The following is a 9247-nucleotide window of genomic DNA, read 5'->3' as shown; positions in this document are numbered from 1 at the left end:
TTCTTTCTTATGGCTGAATCGTACCATTATCCCCTTTTATTGAAGGAACTCAGGCTGAGAGGCGAAGTTCCTCCTCCAAAGACACACTACATGTAAATACTGGAATTGGGATTTGAACGCAGAACCATCCAGGTCTGAAGTATTCATGCTTACCGTAAAGCAATGATGCATTATCAAAAGTTCAGAATGGGGCGCCTGGGTGGCGCAGTCGGTTGAGCGTCCGACTTCAGCCAGGTCACGATCTCGCGGTCCGTGAGTTCGAGCCCCGCGTCGGGCTCTGGGCTGATGGCTCAGAGCCTGGAGCCTGTTTCCGATTCTGTGTCTCCCTCTCTCTCTGCCCCTCCCCCGTTCATGCTCTGTCTCTCTCTGTGCCAAAAATAAATAAACGTTGAAAAAAAAATTAAAAAAAAAAAGTTCAGAGCACATAGTAGATATATGTTAAGTGCAGGCATAGGATACTGGTTAAGAGGTGGACCCTGGAGCCAAACTGCCTGGATTCATTCTGGCAAGAAACTAGTCTCTTTGTGCCTCGGTTTCTTCCCCTGTAAAATGGAGATATAGTGCAACTTTGTTAGGTTATTCTGTGTACTGAGTTAATGCATATAAATGTTTAGAGTAAGTGTTTAACAGCAATAATTTTCTGAACTTGTGCCCACCAATCTGTACTATACATATATTACTGTCTCCTTTATGAAGGAGAAAAATGTAGTCACTAAAAGGAAATAATTCTTTCTTTAACCACACTGAGACAAATAGAGATTCTTTTTAAGTTTTTTAAATTATACATTCATTCAAGTACATTTTCAAGAAGTGTGGCAAATACAGAAAGTAGAAAAAAGAAATCATTCATAATTTCATCAGCTAACAACAATCACTGCCAACATTTTACCGCATTGTATCTTATTACTTATTTCTATATTTATGTCTCTGGAATGTATTTGTGTATGTGTAGATATGTAAATACAATTACAGTGATATCATATAGGTGCCTTGATTTCTTAATTTTAATCGTTTACATAATTGGGATTTCCTTTGTTTCAAACATGAAACACATTTCTTCCAAATAGTCATCGTCCATTGTCCCTTAAGAACGTACTTAAGATAAAGCCCAGAAAATTATCAGTTGTGAACTCAAATAGAGCTTTTTAGGCATAACATCACTAGACTTAATGAGTTTTTTCCTATTTTTAACACATTATGTATGAAGTGATATATCCCAGGAAGTGGCATGTTAAGAAAATATCATTTCCTTTTTCAAAAGATAATAAAACATCTGTGTTTCTTTTTTTTTCCATAGTGAAATAGAGGGTAATAAAAATAGTCTTCTTGAGCTATATAAATTATCTTTCATATATTTTGGGAGTTCATCCAAAATGCAAATTTCACAAAAAATCAATGTGGTCTTTGAACATAATTTCTAGCATGTGCAAATTTTCTATACCTAATTATACTTAGCACTTAACACTTCTTATCTTAAGAGCATCAAAGCATTTCACACATCTCAATAAAGACTCAAAGTTTTTTTTCAATTTAATTAAAGATTTAATCTGGAGTGATATTCAACAAAGAAATTCTATAAAAATATCCTTTATATGATGCTACATGTAATACATGGTTAGACTCAGTTTCTAGAGCACTAAAATGAATACTCTATTTCAAGATGAATATTATAGCAAATGGAACCAAACAAACCCATTTATTCTCATTTTTTACCTATGATAATTTCTATTAAAATGAAATAGATTCAAATAGCTTTATCAAGTATAGTCAAATAGATAAATAAATAGGTTTAAAAACTTTACTAAATCCTCATGCTTTTCTGTCTTCCATTTAAAATACATTCCTCTGGGGCATCTGGGTGGCTCAGTTGGTTAAGCTTCCAACTTCAACTCAGGTCATGATCTCATGGTTTGTGATCTCTGTGATCTCAGAGCCCTGGAGCCTGCTTCAGAGTCTTTGTCTTCCCCTCTCTCTGCCCTCCCCCACTCATGCTCTGTCTCTCAAAGATGAATAAATGTTAAAAAAAATAATAATAAAATAAAAATACATTTCCCCTGTTGAGCTGCCATCTTGCGTCCTGGCTCATGTGCACCTAATCGTGGCTAGTCTGCCCTAGGCCCCCTAAGCGCCAACCCTAGTCCCCCGCGGTCCTATTTCTGCTCCAACCAGATGAGCAAAACTATCATGAACCAACAGAAATTCATCAAATTCAAGCACTAGTGTGCATCGGTGGAAAAGGAACCAAAAGAACAAAGTGGCTCATAGAACGGCTACAGAAGATGATAAAAAACTTCAGTTCTCCTTAAAGTTAGGGGTAAACAATATCTCTCGTATTGAAGAAGCAAATAGATTCACAAACCAAGGAACAGTGATCCACTTCAACGAGCCTAAAGTTCATGCATCCCTGGCAGCGAACACTTTGACCATTCTAGGTCATGCTGAGAGGAAATGGCTGACAGAAATGCTACCCAGGATCTTAAATCAACTCGGTGCAGACAGTCTGACTAGTTTAAGAAGACTGGCTGAAGCTCTGCCCACACAATCCGTTGATGGAAAAGGACCACTTGCCACCTGAGAGAAGGAGGAGGAGGAAATTCCAGATCTTGTGAAGAATTTTGATGAAGCTTCCAAAATTGAAGCAAACTGAATGGAGTCAAGTTCTGAAGAAGACAGAACTTGAAGAAGTTCTGGGGAGCTGCTATTTTATACTAAGACTGCTTTTTAAAATTTTGTTCATGGATCTCTAATACTTTTAAGCCCAAGCCCTGGGACACTGCAGCTCTTTTCAGTTTTTGCTTAGACACAATTCATTCTTTGTAGCTAATTAAGCTGAAGAAGCCTGGGAATAAAGTTTGAAAGAAGATTAATAAAGTTCTTTGCCTAGTGAAAATAATAATAAATCAATCAATCAATCAATCAATAAATAAATAAATAAATAAATAAATTTTCCCCCTGTCATTTTTTAAAAATAGTTTTCAGCCTTCTGTGGTTACTATTTTGGATATCTAATTGCTCTTTCTCAGCCAACATCTCTAAGATATGCCTGGAAAGTAGCAGTGGACATCATCCCAATTGGACAGTGATATGTACTTCTAGAGTCAGAAAGAGAAACTACCTATGCAGCCATCTAGGAAGGGAAGAATGTACAGATCTCATAAAGAGTATTAGTATTTATATTCTTTCTTAGGTCATTCAAAGAGCATCTAATCTGGAGTGTTTATGCTAAGGAGTATCTGTTAGAATTTCAATATAATCTTGGAAAATGAAAATGTAGCCATTAGCATGTTTACCTGGAAAGGAAGTTAGGAACTTAGAAAGCTGGAACAGAAAGAAGGAAAACAGAAAATGAGGTAGGGAAGGAAAGAAGGTGAAAGAATAGAGGACAGGTAAGAGAGAGGAAAGAAAGGAAAAAAGTGGAAAAGAGGAAGCATTCGCTATACTACTCTGTGCCAAGACTTTTGCTAGCCTTGTATCATTTAATTATTATTCTAACCTTGAATAATGGTATTACCCACATTTTTATAAAGGAGAAATTGAGGCTCACAGGATAGCTTCATTTCATAATTAACACAACCTGTAAGTAATTGAGTTGGAGATTAAACCCAATTGTATCTGACCTCAAAGCCTCTATTTTTTTCCAATATATCACATTACCATTCTAGAAACTGCCTGAATGCTATATGAGCTTATGTCCGATTTATGGAAGTAGCTCAGTCTGGCTTTTTTCTAGCACACTGAAGAGTGTCTGATACACAGCAGACATTCAGAAAACATTTGTTGACTGAATCAGTGAATGAATAAATGATTCCTGAAAGCAGAAAAAAGAAATAGGAAAATGAGCTTCTGTTGTTATGAAGGAAATGAAAGGAGGCAGACACCAGAAGATGAGAACAATGCTTAGCTCTATTTTGACCTTGGAAAGAAAGTACAACTGTTTGAATTTAGCTGAAGACATGAATTCAGAATGAGTATCGCCAAGAAGAAGAGTTTGGACTCAGATGATCTGTAAGATAGAAAAAGCAAACAAACAAAAAACAGGAGTCAAGTTTAAAACAGAGACTAATCTGTTGATTTTCTTTTGTTCTAGGGAAATTCAAAGGTGTGGTCATAGATTCTGAGGCCTTAGGGGATCATCACAGACCACATTCCTACTACAAGATTAACCCTCAAAGAAACATGAATTGCAAGGGCTTCTTCAGACCTTAGCCTGCCTCCAAACTCCTATCTGACATATGTTGAGGCCTCACCACTTGGGCAGAGCTGAATCTCCCAGTATGCAGCCTGATACATCAAATGCTTTACTGGAAACTCAAGCATTCAACATTAAAACTTACTTTACTCAAAGAGATAACAGGAAGGCAGCAGGAGGTGATGCTATGTTAAAGACTGTTGATGTTAATGGAAAATCCATTTGGCAACTCTACTGATTACAATGTTTGACATAGCAAGTAGCAGAAAATCCAACTAAAACAACCTTTGACAATAAAAGGAATGTTAGCTAACATAGTTGAAAAGTCGAGTCATGTGGTGAAACTTGATCATGAAACTTGAAGAAGGATGTCAAGAATTCCATTTTGTTGGTTTTCCTACTCTATCTTCCACAGTATTGGCTTCTACACAGAAATTAGTTAGCTATTCACCAAAGTTTTCAGCCCCTTCTCCTTTAGACACAACTACCCTGTATGTATTCCCTACCCTCCTTACAGTTAGGTCTGGCCATGTGACTGAGTTCTGGCTAAGAAGAGGTGGGCAAAACTGACTTGTCTACTTCTAGGCACAGCCCATGCATGATTCTCCATGCTTTCTCCTCCCACAAGCTAATGGAGAAAAGCTTCAAAATCTTAGGAGCCATCTGTGGAAGATGGAAAGCCTGGGTTGATGCAATCTGAAGGAAAGATACCTGCTAATGAAGAATACTCATTTTGGACTTCATGGGAAAGGGAAATAAATTCTAATGTTCAAGCCATTGTATTACTTTATTGATTTACTCTAAAATATTGATACCAGAAGCAGAAGGAGGCCCCAAGGATGACCTAAACTTAATAAAGTTGGTTTAGCTGTTTAGTTTTAGTTAAGTTAGTTGTTGATAGAACACACTTGAAAACTGGTGATCCATATTATGTGATAAAAAACATTTGATGAAACAAATGCTTCAGTAATTTGAAAGGTATGTTATGAGCCTGTAGCACTCAGAGAAGTGGTTGAAAAGATCCTTAATCGTAGTATGTGTTGCAACCCTTTGTTGCTTTTCACAAGTTACTGCAAGAAAGAGATCAGCTTAAATACTTATTTCTCAATTAGAAATCAAAGGTAATTTATTGATTCCAGAATTTAGGGCCCCAAAAGACTGAAAAAGATACTTATTATAGACCTCAAATAGCAAAAAGTAAGATTGAAAGCAGCTTAACACAACAGTAGCCTAGTAATGGGTGACATTCCTACAGATTCCTTCAGATGGTTTCCAGGCTTTGTTCAGTTGAGAATAAGAGATACATCGATGAGGGGCGCCTGGGTGGCGCAGTCGGTTAAGCGTCTGACTTCAGCCAGGTCACGATCTCGCGGTCCGTGAGTTTGAGCCCCGCGCCGGGCTCTGGGCTGATGGCTCAGAGCCTGGAGCCTGTTTCCGATTCTGTGTCTCCCTCTCTCTCTGCCCCTCCCCCGTTCATGCTCTGTCTCTCTCTGTCCCAAAAATAAATAAACGTTGAAAAAAAAAAAAAAAAGAGATACGTAGATGAGAAAGCACAAAACTGAATCAGGCTTTAGACTGGTGTCTAGAAAAGAATGTTGGTGTATCTACAGTCAGATGAAACTGACTGGATGCAAGTAGATCTACTTATTTTTGAGGAAATTGAATTGCTGAAGGGGCCATGAACCGATACTAAAAATGTCTTGAACACTCATGTCTCAAACATATACAGGCCCCCAAGTCTCATGAACAGAAGTATGAAAGTTGTGCAACCTTGAAGAAAGGACTTTTCCCCCAAACGAACTTGCTGAAAGATAGTGGAGGATAATTAATAGGAAGGGAACCCCCAGGAGAGGAGTTGGAACATGTGAAAAACAAAAGATGAAATGTTTTCAGAAAGTAGAATAAACATCAAATCAAGGAATCTTCTCCATTTGTTAGCAAGGAGGGACTGCACAATGCCTGCCTGACAGAATGTACATCATTGGCAAGGACCACACACACTACAGTAGAATCCCACTCTTTTCTTTGTCAGAATGCAAGTTTTAATTGCAATTATCCTATCCCTGCTCCAATACCTTCTACTGGGTGGGCATGGGAGAGCAAAAATATTATTTTTTTGCTTTATATGCTGCAAAATTATTAGAGGTGGAGTTCAGATTTGATAGTGAGAAAAAAGCGTCACCTGAAGATCATAAATACCTGGATGGCTGTGTCTCTCGACATGGAATAAATGTATTTTTTTAATGTGAGAGGAAGAGTAAATGGGTATTTGGTGCCCATAAATGTACAACGTGGTAGAAGTTGGTGAGCCATTCACCAAAATCATTTCCTGTTTTTCCCTGAGATTACAGCTTGACTATTATTTTCCACTGGGCTTTCAGTCAGATATAACCACGTGACCTACAAACATAGGGTAACGTTACAGATGTGAGCAACAACTTCCAGAGTTGACTCATAAAATTACCTACACATAATCCTTCATATTCTTTCTCTTTCCACAGCTTGATGGAAAAAAGCACAGAGATTTTGCAAGCTATATGTCGAAAATGGAAGAGCCACCAGATGTAAGGAGCTCAGGCACTTCAACTTCTGACTGGAATGGAGTAAAGGGATCAGATTTACTCTCCTTCCTGAAACTATCAATACACGACAAAATACTTAAAACAATGGTTTATAAGGCATTTATAAAAACCATATGTGTGTATGTGTGTGTGTGTGTGTATAATCATTATGTTGTACACCTTAAACTAACATAGTGTTACATGTCAATTGTATCTCAATAAAACTGGAGAAAGGGATAATAAAAAGATCAGAGCTTCTAGGTGAAAACTACACTAGATGACATTAAAAAAAAATAAGTTTATTTTGAGAGAGAGAGTGAGGAGGGGATGGGCAGAAAGAGAGGAAGAGAGAGAATCCCAAGCAGCTCCACGCTGTCAGCACAGAGCCCAACATGGGCCTCAATCTCATGAACTGTAAGATCATGAGCTGAGCTGAAATCAAGAGTAAGATGTTTAGCCAGCTGAACCACCTAGGCACCCCCACACTAGATGATATTAACAACCAATTTCAGGAGAATGTATTAGTGAATTTGAGTCCATAGCAATAGAAACTAACCTAAATGAATACAGAGAGAAAAAAATTGAAATAAATAGGAATGTAAAATACAGCAAATGCTGTGGAAAATAGTTTAGCAGTTTCTTAAAACTTTAAACATACACCACCCACATGATCCAACTGCTCCTAGATCTTTACCCATGAGAAATGAAAGCATATGTCCATCAAAGACCTATATGTGGATGTACATACCAGCTTTATTTGTAATAGCTCAAAACAGGGAACAACCCAAATGTCCATCAACCACTGAATAGGTAAACTGTGGCATATATGCCTACAATGGTATATTACTCAGCAATAAGAAGGAATTAAATATGGATACATGCAATAACGTGTGTGCCATATATATATGCCATATATATATAGCATGCTATATACACATATAACATATATATACACATACACATATATGTATATATATTACATATACATATACATATAAATATACATATATATTAGGTATATATGTATATAAATTCTAGAAAATAGAAACTAATGCATAGTAATCAAAAGCAGAATAGTGGTTGCCTAGGGAGAGGATGAGAGAATGAGAATGGCTTGACAGGAAGAATTACAAAAGAGCACAAGGAATCTTTTAGGGGTGATGAATATGTTAATTTTCTTGATGTGGTGATAGTTTTACAAGTATATACATATATCAAACTTATCTACTTCTGAGGAACCTGGGTGACACAGTCGGTTAAGTGTCCCAACTCTTGATTTCAGCTCAGCTCATGATCTCACGGACATGAGATCAAGCCCCAAATTAGGCTCTGTGCAGGATGTGAAGCGTGCTTAAGATTCTCTCTCTCTCTCTCTCTCTCTCTCTCTCTCTTCTCTGTGCCTCTCCCCTACTCATGCTCTCTCTTGCCCTTTCTCTCTCCAAACAAAACAAGACAAAACAAAACAAAAAAAAACAAAACAAAAGAACTTAAATAATTGTATACTTCAAATGCAGTTTATGATGATGTATATTAAATGATGTAAATGATGTAAATTTTAAAAAATGTTAAGGATCCTAATCCGTGAAAGTATGGAAAGCAATTAAAACACTTAGTCTTTATGTAAGTTATAAACAAACCTGTATTGTATTTGAGCCATTTCTGCCTGTTTGTATGTTATATCCTAACCAATATTGCTTCTAATTAGTGTTTGTCCCAAGACCTCATAGTCTCATGATATTAACTTGTAGTCAGTAAGACTATATGCTTTCTTATCCATGTCTGATGGGACAGAGTATCTTTTTTTTAGTAGCTTCCATTGAAGAAAGAAATTATATTTCCGAGAGCCTCCATTGTATTTTATGAATTTAAATTGATTCATGCTATGCTACTCTTCATCTCAGGGTTTTGAGTTTGAGACCCATGTTAGGTATAGAGATTACTTAAAATAAAATAAAATCTGTAAAAAATCGATTTATGCTACAAGATCTAAGTGAATGATGGTCAACACCATCACAGAAAATTGTGTAGATTATGCCTTGAACAGGGACATCCAATCAAAGGAAATAAAAATGAGAACTCAAACCCAGCATGTGTCCTGCTTACCAAATTATGCAATCTGATGGTGGGCTACATTCACCTGGAGAAAGGGGCACCTTCTTCTAATTGCCCAGAGCTGACACACAACCTTGTGCAGACTCTGATGTTGGTGGTCAGGCAGATAGACTCTAATAGGAGAAGGGAAGGGAACTGAATGCTAGCTAGGGGCAAAGTGAACCAGAAAAAATGGAGTTATAATTGTTGGGATGGCTATCATTCATTTATTACATTTCTATATATCTTTTCCAACACCCTAGATGAAAGCAATCCCACTTAATTGAAATCTTACACAATTTTATCTTATAAAAAATCTTACATTGATTACAACTTTCTACATTGAATTATAATTAATTACATGCATGTAACAAATTAGGAATACAACCACAGAGAGAGCCAAGGT

General features: G+C 37.0%; 1 long non-coding RNA gene and 1 pseudogene across 1 annotated transcript in view; one reads left to right on the top strand and one right to left on the bottom strand.

The window, feature by feature from the left end:
• Positions 1-420: 420 nt before the first annotated feature.
• The window catches only part of LOC123601048, a 60890-nt gene continuing 52063 nt past the window's right edge, over positions 421-9247 (bottom strand). The window contains exon 3 of the long non-coding RNA XR_006713948.1: positions 421-542. This is a non-coding gene — a long non-coding RNA (uncharacterized LOC123601048). The remainder of the gene's footprint in view (positions 543-9247) is intronic.
• Positions 2009-2647, top strand: LOC123601047 (annotated as a pseudogene).

Source organism: Leopardus geoffroyi, chromosome D1, assembly GCF_018350155.1.
Source record: "Leopardus geoffroyi isolate Oge1 chromosome D1, O.geoffroyi_Oge1_pat1.0, whole genome shotgun sequence".
Classification (NCBI taxonomy): domain Eukaryota; kingdom Metazoa; phylum Chordata; class Mammalia; order Carnivora; family Felidae; genus Leopardus; species Leopardus geoffroyi.
The sequence above is the reverse complement of the archived record's forward strand: the minus strand, read 5'-3'. Positions and strand labels throughout refer to the sequence as shown.